The following is a 17897-nucleotide window of genomic DNA, read 5'->3' as shown; positions in this document are numbered from 1 at the left end:
ATCCTATGTTATTATAGTTTGTGTTAAGTTTCAGTTTGATTATCAGTTTGAAGGATTGGATGTCAAGATTCATTCTATCTTATTGGTATTTCATAGAAAATTTAAATTACAAGCATTCATTTACAAGCAAGCAATTCAAAATTTTCAGTAATTATTTAATTGAACTGATAATTTCAGGAATCATTTGCCCTATAATGCACATAAATCTTGAAAACATTCAATTCCAATCAGGCATCCTTGATAACAATGGGATTGATACCCATCAAAAGTCTATTCTCAATCTTCAAAACACCCTTACAAGATACAACTTAATAGACACCAACCATACTTTGAGGAAGACAAACATGACAAAGGCTGCCCTTACCTTGTAATTAAGCCAATCATCTTGGTCAGTCTCTTGATATCATTGTTACAGACTTATCCTTCAATTTATAGAAAGATTCAACAGTTCAAATAAAAGTTATGATAATTCTTCCAAAACTGCTACAGGATAGAAGAAATACAATATTAAGATAAACTATAGAAGATACACATTATGAAGAAAACTAGTCAAAATTCTTGATAACATCAAATGAAATATAGTGTTTGATTAGATTCTAATTTCTTTTAAAGTTATATACAATACCCAGATTTCTATTAACCCATAACAAAATATGTAACTAACAAATAAAATGAGATAAATTATTCATATTTCAAGCCTCCCACTCAAAATGATTCTGCATGATAGAACCAATATCCATTAGGTCTCATTTCACCTTGTGTTTTATGATGATGAATTCAATGTGTAGGGAAAAATTTATGGGTTGGATCACTTGGTAGCATATCATTTTGATTTAAGGCTAGTTGATAAGAAGATGATAGATGGCATACTGGTGCTTGGAATTGGGTAGGATGAATGTTAGTAGGCACATGGGAATCTATTAACACTTTAGTAAGGATCTCTTGATGGATAGATGATAATTTTAAAATATCAAAAATAGATCAATCAATCCTTCTAGGAGAAGAACATCTACAACAAGGATTGTGAGGCATGCTGTGGCTCTTGGTCGGTATCTTCTGAATCCATTGACCATGGTTGCAACATTATGTGGTCCTAGAAAAGAGATATTATCATTGAAGCTTCATTCATTGGAACATTTCCTTAGTCCATATGACAAATATGAAGCTGTCGAACAGGTCATGGTTATAGTAACCAACCAAGTTGGTGTTGACATAAACCTAGCAACATCACATGAATGGATCTTTTATCCTCTACAATTTGTAGTTGGCCTTGGACCTAGAAAATTTTATTCCATACAAAGGGCTATTTTGAGGGTTGTAAGGGTTTACAGTCACAAAGAATTGTTGACCCCTCTAGAAGCTATGAAGTGACTTGTCTTTATAACTGGCAGTCGCAAAATGGAGAGGTTAAGGAGGTTGAGGATCCATATTTTGCCAAAGCGGATACCATTAAACAAAGTGAAGAAGAGAATGCAAGGAAAGCAAAGGAACTTTCAAAAAAATCTTGATGACAAGAACGAAATGACCAACCTCTTGTACAGTTGTTTCCGAGCATCTATTTGTAACAATTGTACCTACGTATAATGATGGTGCATAATTACTTCCTTTTTTTAAATACCACGTGTTCATCGGAATTCCAATGTGAAATACAAAATCTGCACTATCAGCAAAAGTCAACTCGATGGTAACACACAAGTAGAAGCATGTGATCGAGATATAATACACCGATGAATTCCATCAACAGAATGCACACTAGTGACAATGGAGAAATCTTGTATTGCCAATAGCCGATGATGATATCGGTAAGACTTATCCCGATGGACACTGGCAAAAGTAAAACACATCGGCAAAGGTTACGATGATAAAGGGTCAAAGCTTATGTTGAGGAGACATAACATATCAGGAGGAGCTACACCGAGGGAAAAGATATCAAGGAAATTATGCCCATCGCCTGAACACATTTTAAGCTATCCCGATGCTCGATGAGACTAGCGGGATAACTCGCACCAATCACCAGGAAGAGAGGTCATCAGATTATGTTATCCTAATGAGTAAGAAGAAATCAAGAGGCTATGAAAATCATCAGACCAACATATGTCGATCAACAGGTAAAATCCATGAAATTTAAACATGTTGGAATTTTGACGAACATGGGGTAATTTTTGAAAAAAAAAAAAATTAATCTGACAAAGCAAAAGAAATCCCATAGCTCTTTGGAAAATTGCTCCAAATGTACTAGTGACCTTTGACAAACACCATTGTCATCAAAATTCCAACGAACGCAGGAAAGGTTTAAAAAAAAAGGGAAATTTGACACAAACTGCATTGTAAAATCCAACAAAGAAAAAGAAATCTCATAGTTCATTGGAAATCTTCATTGGAAAATGCACCCAAATGAGTTAGTGGGTTTCAAAAATTAAGATAATAAAACAACTAATCTTATCTAAGGGGCCAATACACTGAAAGAGAGGTGAATCCAAAAGATCTAGCCACAATCCAATTAGGAAAATAGGCTAAAATTATGATTAGATTCACTGGTTTTGTTTTCCACCTTCTTTTAGTTGAAATTGGATTTGAATTGTATGATTTACGATGAAGCAATGGATAATTAAGATGAAACAATAAAATTTCAAGCTGATTTTCTAGGTATCGGGTAGGTGGGGTCACCCTAGTCCTCCACTTTTTGCTTCTTCAAAATCTAAACATGTTCGTCATTGTCAACTCTGTTGAAATCTCTAAGTACAACTCCTAATTCAATTCCCTACACATAAAAAAGAGAGGATAAAAGGTTGTGGATAGGTATTTTCCTTGAATCAAACCCCAATTTAGAAATTAACCTTGAAATTGAAGTAATAATCGTAATGGAAATTCCAGAAAGATTCTTTCCTCTTGAGGGAAAGTCTAGATCTAAAATCGAATGCTTGTAATTGAAATGTGTACCTTGATGAAGCTTTCTCTAATCCTCACACAAGAGTTTTAGAGTTTCATGTAGAATGTCTTCATAGAAGGTTGATCATGGATACCATCTTGAATTCTTGAACTTTACTTCACTTCTTCTCCAATGCTTAATGAATGTTTGATTGCTTACTCACTTGAGTTGAATTCACTAGAGTGTAATAGGATCTTTATATGGCTTCCCTGCCTTTTCAAATGAGAGGGATAGACCTCCTTTTATACTTGACTATATGAGTTCAAAGTAGGCTGACACATGATCTAATTTCTCACTCACTTGATGTGACTATTGTGAGGACAAAATTTGGGTCCTGATTGAAAGGACCAAGGAACCGAGAATCAGGACTTAGCTTTGGGGAGAAGACATAAGAAATGGTGAAAAAATGGGTTTGTGAGGTTGTGTGAGAATAATCAAAACAATCATTGGGCATCAAAAGATGAAGCACCAAGGTGAGGTCTAGGTGAGGACTAAATTGTATGCAAATATAATTTACGATGCTACATTTAGCCCCCACTTTAGTAGGAGTATGAAACTAAACCCATACTCATGGTAAAGTACAAAGTTGCATTGAAAACTTTCACCAAGATACCAAAGACACAAGAAACACCAAGATCCCAAGCACTTTAGGATCTTACTACTCTAATATCAAGATAAAAGAGACAAAAATTCAAATTAAAAGAGAGAGCATGACTATACTAGTCTAGTAAGATTTTCTTACTACGAGTCATGAAAAAGGAAAATACCAAATTACAAAGCAAAAGGCTCAGTTTGCAAATTAGTAACTTGGGTATCAAAAACACATCATAGGTGTCTGCATAAAGGGTAACATTGAGTGGAGTGTATGCCCCCACATTAAAGTGATTGTGTATACCTTATTGGGAGAAATTTCTTTAAGGTAGCATGCATCCAAAGGAAAAGAACTTTACCGCAATGAGATGCCCCTAAGAAAGGACAAATCAAAGGATAATGGTCTCAAAACATATAGGAAAGAGCACATAAGGGATACACTAACTCTATGGTTAGTATGAATTTACGATAAATAATGTATTTTTGATGAATAATGATGAACAACAAATACCCTAACTAGTACTGAGAGGGGGGGTGAATCAGTACATACAAAAACTTCTCAACAACTTATCAAGTTAAAACAATGAAAACTGGTTGTCTTCATCACTGAACTTAACTATGGATATACCGGTTAAACACAGAAATGCTTTAGACACCTGCACTAGTAAAACTGAATACTTCAAATATCATTGAACACTTGATAACTACTTCACCCATATACATATGCATGTGTTGTATTAGTAATACCATAACCATTAGCTTTGCATGCATAATCACCTAAACAAAGAATACTCAATCATCACATGAAAAATGCACAACTCATGACACACATATTTTTCACATGGAAATCCAAATGGGAAAAACCATGGTGGGGATGAATACCCACAAGCTTGTTTTGAACTCTTTTTAAGATCGCTCTATTGGGAGCCTAGTCTGGTTAAAGACTTTACAATAAATTTATGTTAGGAACTGATCGTGTTAAAGATCACCCAGTTAAGGGATGGCTATATACCCTATTAAAGGTTACCTTGCTAGAGGATTTGAAGAACTCAATGAACTTGTGTCACCTGGTTAGAGGTTTTACAATAATCTTGTTAAAGCTACCCGGTCAAGGGATTTTTCTGCTATTGAAATGGTTAGAAGAAAACAGATAAAGCTCTGATTTGATAACAACACTATATGCTAAGGTAGATCCTTTTTAGTTCCTCTACTCTGCAATCACACTCTGTAGTTTTCTCTCACTAGTCTGGCAAGTATCTCATCACTCAGATACACACACAATTTTTGCCAACACCTACAATAACAAACATCATTGACCTTATAGACAACAATTAGGTCGGTAACATAAACTCTAAACCCTAATCAATTTAGGTTTATAATTACAAGCGGTCCAATCTTGACCATCTAAACATATTACATAGAATGAAACAATCTCAAACAAATCACAAGTCATTCTACATTGTCCATTCTTCACCATACATAGAAATTAGTAACCCATCATGCTTTCTTCTCATATCGCTAAGATGAATATTCATTCCCGAGGTAGACATTTAATGCAATCGATCTTCACATGCAAGATCCTCAAGGAAATCCTTCATGTGCACAAAATTGACATGGGATCTTGATCTCATCCTTATTTCTTAGCCAACTCATCACAGAATATCACCAGTTGCATCGCACAAGCTAGATTTCCAAACCGGAAACCCTAGAGCTGAGACTACCAACCGGTAGTCACACTTAGTGAAACCCTGACACCGGTTCACTACATCTCTTCATACCAGTCTCCAACTTGATCATCAATAACAACTTCCAATCTTCATACCAGTTGCACTATACTTATTGACATCAATGACAACATATATTATCATCATATTATCATATCGGTTCATCATATGCCAACAATCTCCCCCTTTGGCATTGATGGCAATAATCAGTGTAGCATTGCAATTATAAACATCATAGATGAGTGCAACTATCTTCATCATATAAAAATCATAGACTAGTGTAACTATCTTCATCATTAGATATCTTCTTCCCTTTGACAACAATGCCAAAGTGGAGGCACAAGCTCCCATACTCCACTATGTTGCTCCCCTATGGAGTAACATCCTTCAACACATCAATCCTGAAAGATTTGTCACTATAATACCTGGCTGATGTGGAGCACACATCTTTAGTTTACTTCATGAAGGGGCAGAACCCCTAATTCACCTCTCAAATAGGTAAATGTAGTCTTCAGTAAGGACTTAGTGAATATGTCTACTAGCTTCTCCTTACTGGAAACATGTTGTAATACAACCTCTCTGTTTTGAACCTTTTCTCTCAAAAAATGACACTTGAGCTCAATGTGCTTAGTTCTAGCATGCAATTCTAGATTTTGGGAAATATTTATTGCACTTTTGTTGTCACAAAATATACTCATCAGCTCAAATATAGGTACTTTGAAACCATCCAATACATGTTTCATCTAGATTGCCTGAGTGTAGTTTATAAATGTTGCCACATACTTTGCTTCAGCTATAGACTAAGAAGTACAACTCTACTTCTTGCTCGTCCATGAGACTAGTCTTCCACCAAGAAAGAATGCTCCACTAGTTGTGCTTCTCCGGTCATCCACATTACTATTGGCATTTTGATGATTATGTTGTGATTGTCATTGATGGACACACACTTGCTATTAGATCACTTTGAGAATGCATGAATTGTGCTCAATCGGTAATTGTTCCAAACTAGTATCATGTTGTAGTCTTTAGACTACTGTTGTTATGTAGAAAGTGTTTACCGATCTCAAGCAGTATAAAGACCCAAGTGGCATAAAGAGATCAAGCGGTTTAAGGATCTCAAGCAGAGTGGAGTAAAGGAGCCAGAAGCGACTATTATGTTTTTCCCAGTCTTCAAGTTTTGTAAACCGGTATTTCATTAAACTGGTATTACTCTGAGTTACCAACCGATAACTAGAAAGTTGGACAAATTGGTTATACTCTATGATGAGTTACCAACTGGTATATTTATGTGATGAGTTACCATTCACCGACACTTTGACATTGATTTTGTGTCATGTTACCAAATGTGTCTAGATACAATGAACCTAGGAACTTGCAATGTAATTGTATTGGACTGACATGAAATCAGATTCCTTTTAAGGACATCATGTCTAGGATTTTAGTATGTGTGTAGCTGATCGGGTTTGTGGTGGTTGATGAGCTCTTGAATGTGCGATCTTAACTAAGAAGATCAAGTCTGTGAGTTTTAACAGAGTAAGGAGTTACTGAAGACTGTAGTAATGCTGAAATGCATTAGCTATGAGCTACAATGGATCTAATCAAGCAGGTTGTGCCATTTGCTAGATTATTCACTTGTTGATTACTCACATCTTTGACAAGTTAGAAAACCTTAACCGAGTAGGCCCAGAAAAGCCTTTGTAAATCCTCTAACAAGGTGGTTCACATCTGTGGATCTAAAATCCTCTCACAAGGTAGTCTTTAATCGGACTTATCTCCTAACAGAGATTGAGATTCCTAACAGGACATATTCTGGTAAAGAACAGTGTATGACCTTAACCAGTATGACCTTAATCAGTCTGGTTACTATTGTTGGCATTATGTGAACCGATATGAGGACATAATGACATTGTATGTTGTCATTGATGTCAATATGGTGAAGAGAAGAGAACCGGTATATCAGTGTGAACTGACATTTGTGACAAAGTGAAGCAGTGTGTTTGTTTAAGGTGAACCGGCATGTGGTTATGGGAACCGGCACATGGAAGCTTTGTATGACTACTGGTTGGTAGTCTCAACTTCAGGGTTTTTAGTTGAAGTGCTTCAAGCCTATGTGGCTAAACCGGTGACTTTGTGTGATGAGTTAGCATTGTAACAAAGAACAGATCGTGTTGCCACGTCAGCCTTGTGTACGTGAAGGATCTTGCATGAAGGAGATTATTCCCATCTACCTCGGGAATGTGTGAAGGCTGTAAATGGTGATAACACATGATGGGTTATCAGCCGCCATGAAATCGATGGAAAACAAATGATGGAGAATGTCTTGAGATTGGATCAAGATTGTTGCATTTAATGCAATATGCTCAATGGTCAGGATTGAACCGTTTGAATTTCTTAACCTAACAGGTTTAGGGTTTAGGGTTTATGCTACCGACCTATGTGTTTCCTATAAGGTCAATGTTGTGTTTCTTTCTAAGGTTGTTGGAAAAAGTTGTGTGTGTGTATCCAAGAGAAGTGATACATGATTCTTGCCAGACCAGAGGAGAGAAGTGATACCTGCAGAGTGTAAGTGCAGAAGGTGAAGAGGAGCTAAAGCAGATCTGCATTGGAATTTAGTGTTGTTACCTAATCATTGTAATACTTGTTGATCTCTAACCACCTCAACAGTTGGGAAATCCCTTAACAGGTTAGCTTTAACCGACTTGCTGTAAATCCTTTAACAGGGTGACTCAAAACCATTGAGTTCTTGAAATTCTCTAACAAGGTAACCTTTAACAAGGTTTAACCCTTAACCAGGTATTCTAGCCATCCCTTAACCAGGTGATCCCTAATAGGATCGGTTCCTAACATAACCTATTGTATCGGTCCTTAACCAGACAAGGCTCCTAATAGAGTGGACTTCTAAAGAGTTCAAAAATAGCTTGTGGGTATTCATCCCCATCATGGTTTTTCCCAGTTGGGTTTCTACGTGAAAAATCTGTGTGTCATGTGTGGTGTTATTCATGTGATGGTCTGAGTAATTTGTAAATGAAGGTAAATCATGTTGATCTAGTTGTTTATATATATATCTTTGATGATAGATTACCTGTTCATGCACTAGGGTGAAATGGAATGATGTATTAGACTATATGAAAAGATAAGTGTCAACTGGTTTATGCTCATCTCAGTTATTCTGAGTTTTGCCAGTTGTACTCTGCTTAAGACCAGTGTTACTATTTGTCTATGAAAGCACAATGTCTACTGACAAACTGATTAAGGATTGTGTTTTTGTTTGTACTGATTCACCCCCCTCTCAGTACCGGTTTGGTACCATTTGTTCATCATTGAGTTATCAATTGGTATCTGAGTGTCCTCCAGGTCCTCTATGTTATAAGCTTAACCGCTTGAGGTAAAGATCCTAGTCTAATGATGAAGAGGGAAGGTCCAAAGTTCAATAGAGAAAATTTCAATATATGGAAAGATAGAATGAAGATATACATTAGAAGCATGGGTGCTCAACACTGGAGTTATGTTGAGAATGCCTATGTTGCTCCTACCAGTACTCTCACCGATGACCAAAAGAGAGAGATGCAAGAGAATGGGCAAGTCATGGAAGCCCTAATTAGTAGATTATCTAACATTGAGTTTATTGATGTCCAAGATAAGGTAAATCCCAAAGAGGTATGGGATACTCTTGAAAATATCTATGGCAATGATGAGCATGTAAAACAAGCTAAGGAAGAAAGCCTTAGAGGGAAGTTTGAAGACATGCGGATGGTTGAAGGTGAGACCATTCAACAGTATGGAATAAGAATCAAAATGGTTGTTGGAGATATCAAGAGTGCAGGTGGTAAAATGGAAGATTCCACTATGGTAAGCAAAGTCCTGAGATCCTTATTATCGGTCTATGCAACAAGAGTTGCTGCTATTCAAGAGTTGAGATCAATAGACAAGACTAAGGTATCCCTAGATTCCATCATTGCAAAGTTGATAGCCTATGAGCTAAATAGTTTTAATAGCAGTGTTCAAAAGACTGAATCATCTTTTAAAGCTTCTATTGTACCATCTAGAAAAGGAAAAGAAGCTAGCACTAGTGGTGAACCAAGACAGAGCAGAGAAATGGATGATGAGGAGATTTTGATGGCATTTGAAGCTCTTCTTGCCAGGAAACTTCCTAAAGGAACTGGAAAATATAGAGGTAAGCTCCCTTTGAAATGCTTTTCTTGTAACCGGATAGGACATATTGTTGTAAACTGTCCTAATGGCGACAACAAGGACAAACCAGAAAGGTTCAAGAAATTCAAAGGAGGAAACCGGAGAAACTATTTTGTGGCAGTTGATGAGGGTGTCACAAATGAGGAATCAGAAGATTAAGAAAATGAAGATATTGTGTTTTTTGCTGTCAAGGAAGATGTGTAAGACAAGAAGGCTCTTGTCTCCCAGTTTGATAATTCCAATGAGTGGATTATTGATAGTGGCTATTCTCACCATATGACTGGTTACTGGAACAAGTTTCTATCCTTAGAAGAGTATGATGGTGGTGTGGTTCGCATTGGCAATGATGCACCATGTATGGTCAAAGGCAGAGGGTCCATCTCTGTGAATGGAAAGAGTAGTGCTGACAATGTGTATTGGGTTGATGGTCTCAGATACAACCTTCTGAGTGTTGCCTAGTTGAATGACAGTGGTCTCACTGTAGAATTCAAGAATGGAGTGTGTAGAATCAAAGGAAAGAATGGTGAATTGGTGGCCATCGGCATTCAGAGCAAAGGTAATCTGTTTCAGCTGAATGCAAATATAAGTACATGTCTCATGGCTAAATTTGATGATAGCTAGATATGGCATAGGAGACTTTGCCATTTAAACTTTGATAACATTGTGAAGGTTAGTAAGATAAAGGCAGTTAGAGGGTTGCTGGTGCTAAGCAAACTGGATAATACCTTGTGCAGAGAGTGTCAATTGGGGAAAATGTCTTCCTCAACCTTTAAAGGTAAACCTTTCACTACTGACAATTTGTTTGATCTTGTGCATACTGGTTTGTGTGGTTCTATGAAAACTAGGAGTGTGTAGGGTGATAGGTACTTCATGATTCTCACTTATGACTACTCAAGAATGATGTGGGTTACATTCTTGAAAGATAAGTCTGAAGCTTTTGTAAAGTTCAAAGCTTTCAGAGCATTAGTGGAGAAGGAAAGCAGTAAAAGGATTAAGTGCTTGAGAACTGATCAAGGAGGGGAATTCACTTCTGGTGAATTCAACAAGTACTGTGAAGAACATGGTATCAAGAGGCAACTGTCTACCACCCGGACTCCACAATAGAATGGCTTAGCAGAGAGAAATAACCAGACTATGGTTGAAGTAGCTAGAACTATTTTGATTCAAGGAAAAGTTGCTCACACCTTTTGGAGAGAAGCAGTGAGCACTGCAGTCTACACAATGAACCAGGTACTCATCAAGAAAGGTAAGGATAAAACTCCTTATGAGTATTGGACCGGTAAGACACCTATGGTTAGCTACTTTAGAGTGTTTGGTAGCAAATTTTACATCAAGAGGAGCGAACACCAAAGCAAATTTGATGCGAAATGTGATGAGGGAATATTCCTAGGGTATTCCACCAAGAGAAAAGCTCTCAAGTGTTTCAATAATAGGACTTAGAGAATTATGGAAAGCATCAATGTAAGAGTTGATGAAACCTCTGAGAAAACTGAGGAAACTGACAATGAACAAGTGGTAAATGAACCAGTTGTAACCTTCTGGGAACCGGCTATTAGTCAACCAAGTACTAGTAACATTATTCCTACACTGGTAGATGTAGATGTTGATACTGATGGAGATGAGGATGAAGAAGAAAAGAAAGAGGAATCTATCAAGACCATTCCTCGGTATGTCAAGCTGAATCATGATCCTAAGAAGATCATAGGAGATAAGGATGCAGGAATTATTACAAGAAGAAAGGTCAGAGAAAACTCATGTATGATCTTTGAATTTGAGCCTAAATCATTCAAAGAGGCACATAAAGATGAATAATGGATCAAGGCAATGGAAGAGGAACTTGAACAAATAGAGAAAAATGGTACACGGTCTTTGGTACCCAAACTGGAGCATAAAAATGTCATTGGTACCAAATGGGTTTTCAGAAATAAGCTGAATGAGGATGGCACAATGATTAGAAACAAAGCCAGACTGGTGTGCAAAGGATATGCCCAAGAAGAAGGAGAAGACCATGGAGAAACCTTTTCTCCTGTAGCCAGATTGGAAGGAGTTCGTATGCTTCTTGCATATGCAGCTTTTAAAGGATTCACAGTATATCAAATGGATGTAAAATCTACATTCCTAAATGGTGTACTTGAAGAGGAGGTGTATATAGAGCAACCAGATGGGTTTGCCCTATCTAAAGACAGTGACATGGTATGTAGGCTACATAAAGCCTTATATGGTCTAAAGAAGGCACCTAGAGCATGGTATGAATGCCTGCATTCCCATCTTGTGAAGATTGGCTTTGAGAGAACAAGTGAAGATAGTAATATCTACTTGAAGTCTGAAGGAGATCAGATCCTAATCTGTGAGGTATTTGTTGATGACAAGATGAGTCATGAGTTTGCAAATGAGATGAAGAAAGAGTTTGAGATGTCATTCATAGGGGAGATTAAGTTCTTCATTGGACTGCAGATTCAGCAGATGAAAGATGGAATCTTTATCACTCAGCCCAAGTATGTCAAAGAGGTATTGAAGACCTTTGGCATGGAAGATAGAAAACCGGTTGGTACACCAATGGTGACCAGTTGTAAATTATCCAAAGAGGATGACTCAGCATTGGTTGATGAGAAGGAATACCGATCAATGATTGGTAAGTTGCATTATGTAGTGCATAGCAGACCAAATATTGCACATGTATTTGGCATTACTGCAAGGTTCCAGAAAAGCCCAAGAGAATCCCACTTGGTTGCAGTCAAGTGAATTCTTAGGTATCTAAAGGGAACTATTGGTTATGGATTATGGTATCCATATAGCAAGGATTTCAACTTGAAAGTATTCACAGATGCTGATTGGGTAGGTAATGTAGATGACTGGAAGAGCACAACCAGTGGTGCGTTCTTTCTCGGTGGTAGACTGGTCTCATGGATGAGTAAGAAGAAGAGTTGTATCTCTTAGTCTATAGTAGAAGTAGAGTATGTTGTAGCTTTCATGAACTGCACTCAAATAATTTGGATGAAGCATGTATTGAATGGCTTCAAAGTTCCTATATCTGAACCGGTAAGTATATTTTGTGACAATACTAGTGCAATTAATGTCTCCAAGAATCCAATTTTACTTTCTAGAACCAAGCACTTTGAACTTAAGTATCATTTCTTGAGGGAAAAGGTTTAGAACAAAGAGATTGGACTGGAACATATTTCCAATAAGGAGTAGTTAGCAAACATATTCACCAAGCCTCTCCCAAAGGCTGCATTTATGTACTTAAGAGGTAAATTAGGGGTGTTGCCCCTTCGGGAAGTAAACTAAAGGTATATGTTCCACATCAATCAAGTATTGCATAGTCAAATTTTTCTTCAGGATTGATGTGTTGAAGGATGCTACTCCTCAGGGGGAGCAACATAATGGAATAGGGAAGCTTGTGCCTCCACTTTGGCATTGTTGTCAAAGGGGGAGAAGAGATATCTTTGTATATGACATTGTGAAGAGAAGCGGAGAAGATATCTACAGAAATTAGGGAGAAGATGTGTAGTGGAGAGATATCTTTGTATATTGCCATCAATGCCAAAGGGGGAGATTGTTGGCATTATGTGAACCTGTATGAGGACATAATGACATTGTATGTTTTCATTGATGTCAATATGGTGAAGAGAAGAGAACCGGTATAACATTGTGAACCGGCATTTGGGCCAAAGTGAAGCTGTGTGTTTGTTTAAGGTGAATTGGCATGTGGCTATGGGAACCAGCACATGGAAGCTTTGTATGACTACTGGTTGGTAGTCTCAACTTCAGGGTTTCCGGTTGAAGTGCTTCAAGCTTGTGTGGCTCAACTGGTGACTTTGTGTGATGAGTTAGCATTGTAACAAAGAACAGATTGTGTTGCCACGTCAACCGTGTGCACGTGAAGGATCTTGCATGAAGGAGATTGTTCCCATCTACCTCAGGAATGTGTGAAGCTTGTAAATGGTGATAATGCATGATGGGTTATCAGCCGCCATGAAATCAGTGGAAAATGAATGATGGAGAATGTCTTGAGATTGGATCAAGATTGTTGCATTTAATGCAATATGCTCAACGGTCAGGATTGAACCATTTGAATTTCTTAACCTAACAGATTTAGGGTTTAGGGTTTATGCTACCGACCTATCTGTTTCCTATAAGGTCGATGTTGTATTTCTTTTTGAGGTTGTTGGAAAAAGTTGCGTGTGTGTATCCAAGAGAAGTGATATGTGATTCTTGCTAGACCAGAGGAGAGAAGTGATACTTGCAGAGTGTAAGTGCAGAAGGTGAAGAGGAGGTAAAGCGGATCTACATTGGCATTGAGTGCTATTACCAGATCATTATAATACCTATTGATCTCTAACCACCTCAATAGTTGGGAAATCCCTTAACAGGGTAGCTTTAACCGGCTTGCTATAAATCCTTTAAAAGGGTGACTCAAAACCATTGAGTTCTTGAAATCCTCTAACAAGGTAACCTTTAATAGGGTTTAACCCTTAACCAGGTATTCTAGCCATCCCTTAACCGGGTGATCCCTACTAGGATCTGTTTCTAACAGAACCTATTGTATCAGTCCTTAACCGGACAATGCTCCTAATAGAGAAGACTTCTAAAGAGTTCTAAAATAGCTTGTGGGTATTCATCCCCACCGTGGCTTTTCCCAGTTGGGTTTCCACGTGAAAAATCTGTGTGTCATGTGTGGTGTTATTCATGTGATGGTCTGAGTAATTTGTGTCTAAAGGTAAATCATGTTGATCTAGCTATTTATATATATATCTTTGATGATAGATTACCTGTTCACGCACTAGGGTGAAATGGAATGATGTATTAGATTATATGAAAAGATAAGTGTCAACCGGTTTATGCTTGTCTTAGTTATTCAGAGTTTTTCCGGTTGTACTCTGCTTAAGACCAGTGTTACTGTTTGTTTGTGAAAGCACAGTGTCTGCTGACAAACCGGTTTAAGATTGTGTTTTTGTCTGTACTGATTCACCCCCCCTCTCAGTACCAGTTTGGTACTATCCATTCATCATTGAGTTATCAACTATTCTGCAGATAGTTACTTGTGAGTTTCATCTCACCGTGGTTTTTCCCATTTTGGTTTCCACCTCAAAATCTCTTGTGTTATGGTGATTGTGCTTCTTTGGGTGAATGTATTATTTGCTATTTGGTTTGCATGTGTGTTAACCGGTTTGTTTGCTAAACTGTTTTACCAGTTTACTGCTAGACTATTAAAGTGTTTAAGTACAATAATTTTTGGTATCCTAATTCACCCCCCCCTCTTAGTATTCATCAATTACCTCCCCAATCTACATCGGTTAATACCTTGAGATTAAAATCACCATTTTATGGATACCACAATCCATAATCGACTATCCCTTTCAGGTATCTAGGAATCCTCTTGACTGCTACCAAGTGGGATTCTCTTGGACTTTTCTAAAAAATGAGCTACTATGCCCATTGCATGAGCAATATCTGGTCTACTATGCACCACATAGTATAGCTTACCGATCATTGACCGATACTCCTTCTCATTCACTAATGCTTAATAATCTTCCTTAGTCAATTTACATCCAGTCACCATCGGTGTACCAACCAGTTTACTCTCCTCCATGCCAAAGGCCTTCAATATCTCTTTGGCATACTTGGACTAGGTAATAAAGATACCCTCTTTCATCTGCTAAATTTGTAGACCAATGAAGAACTTTATCTCTCCAATCAAAGACATTTCAAACTCTTTCTTCATTTCATCTACAAATGCATGGCTCATTTCATCATCTCCTCCAAAGATTATGTCATCTACAAACACTTCATAGATTAGAATTTGATTACCTTCACATTTCAGGTAGATGTTTCTATCCTCACTTGTTCTCTGAAATCCTATCTTCACAATATGAGAGTGTAAGCATTCATACCATGCCCTTGGTGCTTATTTCAATCCATATAGGGCCTTGTGTTATCTACAAACCATGTTACTATCTTCTGATAAGGCAAACCTATCTGGTTACTCAATATACACTTCCTCTTGTAGGATTCCATTCAAGAACGCAAACTTTACATCCATCTGGTATACCTTGAATCCCTTAAATGCTGAAAATGCAAGTAGCATTCGAACACCTTCTAGTCTAGCCACTGAGGAAAAGGTTTCTCCATAGTCTTCTCCTTCTTCTTGAGCATATCCCTTGCATACAAGTCTTTCCTTATTCCTTACAACTATGCCTTCTTCATTTAGCTTATTCCTAAAGACCCATTTGGTACCTTTGACATTCTTGTGTTTTGGTCTGGGTACCAAAGACCATGTTGCATTCTTTCTATCTGGTCAAGCTCCTCTTCCATTTCCTTAATCCAATCTTCATCTGTAAGTGCTTCTTTATAAGTCTTAGGCTCAAATTCAAAAATCATGCAAGAGTTTTCTTTCACCTTTCTTCTTGTGAGTATCCCTGCATCTTTATCTCCTATGATCTACTTCAGATCATGATGTAGTTTCACATATCTAGGAATGACTCTAGTTGGTTCTGCTTTCTTTTCCTATTATTCTTCTTCGCCTACTGCAGCTTCTACCGGTATAGGAACACTGAGGTCTTTGCTTGCTTCTTTCTTAACCGGTTCCCAAAAGGCTATACCCGGTTCATCTTCCACTTGCTCGCTACAGGTTTCCTCAGGCTCCTCAAGAGATTCATCAACCCTAACATTGATACTCTCAACAATTTTCTATGTCCTATTGTTGTAGCACTTGAGAGCTTTTCTCTTAGTGGAATATCCTAGAAATATTCCTTCATCACATTTAGCATCAAACTTGCTTAGATGCTCACCTCTCTTGATGTAACACTTACTACCAAATACTTTAAAATAACTCACAGTGGGAGTCTTACCACTCCAACACTCATAAGGAGTTTATCTTTACCTTTCTTGGTGAGTACCTGGTTCATAGTATAGATTGCAGTGGTCGCCGCTTCTCTCCAAAAAGTGTGAGCAACCTTTCCTTGGATTAGCATTGTTCTGGCCGCTTCAACTATAGTCCTGTTATTCCTTTCTACTATGCCATTCTACTGTGGTGTCCTTGGGGAAGACAACTACCTCTTGATATCATTATCTTCATAGTACTTGTTGAATTCATCAAAAGTGAATTCACCTCCTTGATCAGTTCTTAGGCATTTTATCCTTTGATCACTTTCTTTCTCTACTAATGCTCTAAAGGCTTTGAACTTTCCAAATGCCTCAAACTTGTCTTTCAAGAATGTGACCCACATCATTCTTGAGAAATCATCAACAAGAATCATGAAATGCCTATCTCCCTGAATACTTCTAGTTTTCATTGGACCACACAGATTGGTATGCACAAGATCAAGTAAGTTCTCTGCTAAAAAATACATCTTCCCAAGTTGACATTCTCTACACAAAGAATTCTCTAGTTTGTTTAGCAAAGGGAATCCTCTTACTACCTTGATCTTACTTGCCTTTACAATATTATCAAAGTTCATATCACAAAGTCTCCTATACCATATCCAACTATCATCAAACTTCACCATCAAACACGGACTAATCTTGGCATTCAACTGAAACACATTACCTCTAGTCTTTTTACCAGTGGCAACAAGTTCACCACTCTTTCCAATTATATTATAGACTCCACCTTTGAACTCCAGAATGAGTCCTTTATCATTTAGGTGAGCAACACTCAAAAGGTTGTGCTTAAGGCCTTCTACCCAGTAGACATCATCTGCACTGCTCTTTCCATTCAGTGAGATGGATCCTTTACCTTTTACCAAGCATGATGCATCATTGCCAAATCTGAGGACACCTCCATCATATTCTTCTAGAGACAGAAACTTTCTCTGATCACCCGTCATGTGGTGAGAACAACCACTATCAATAATCCACTCATTAGAGTTGTCAATGCGAGAGAAAAGTGCTTTCTTGTCAGACACTTCTTCCTTTAGAACTACAAACATTATGTCCTCATTCTCTTCATCCTCAGATTCTTCATCAGTAACACCTTCATCAACTGCAACAAGACAATTTCTTCTATTTCCTCCTTTATACTTTCTAAACCTCTCTGGTTTATCCTTATTGTCTTTGTTAGGACAGTTAACAACTATATGTCCTATCTTATTGCAAGAAAAACATTTTAAAGGAAGATTACCTCTATATTTTCTAGTGCCTTTTGGAAGTCTCTTGGCAAGAAGAGCTTCGAACTCCATCAAAATCTCTTCATCATCCATACCTCTGCTTTGCATGGATTCATAATTGAAACTTACTTCTTTTCCTTTTATGGGTGGTGCAACAGATGCTCTAAAAGCTGATCTAGTCTTCTGAACACTGCCATCATATCTATTCAACTCATATGTAGTCAACTTTGGAATGATAGAGTTTAAGGATACCTTGGTTTTATCAATAGACCTTAGTTCCTGAATATCAGCAACTTTGATTGCATAGACCGTTAACAATGATCTCAAAACTTTATTGACAACGATGGCATCATC

This window comes from Cryptomeria japonica, chromosome 5 (assembly GCF_030272615.1).
Source record: "Cryptomeria japonica chromosome 5, Sugi_1.0, whole genome shotgun sequence".
Taxonomy (NCBI): Eukaryota; Viridiplantae; Streptophyta; class Pinopsida; order Cupressales; family Cupressaceae; genus Cryptomeria; species Cryptomeria japonica.
Note: the sequence above shows the minus strand (reverse complement) of the source record.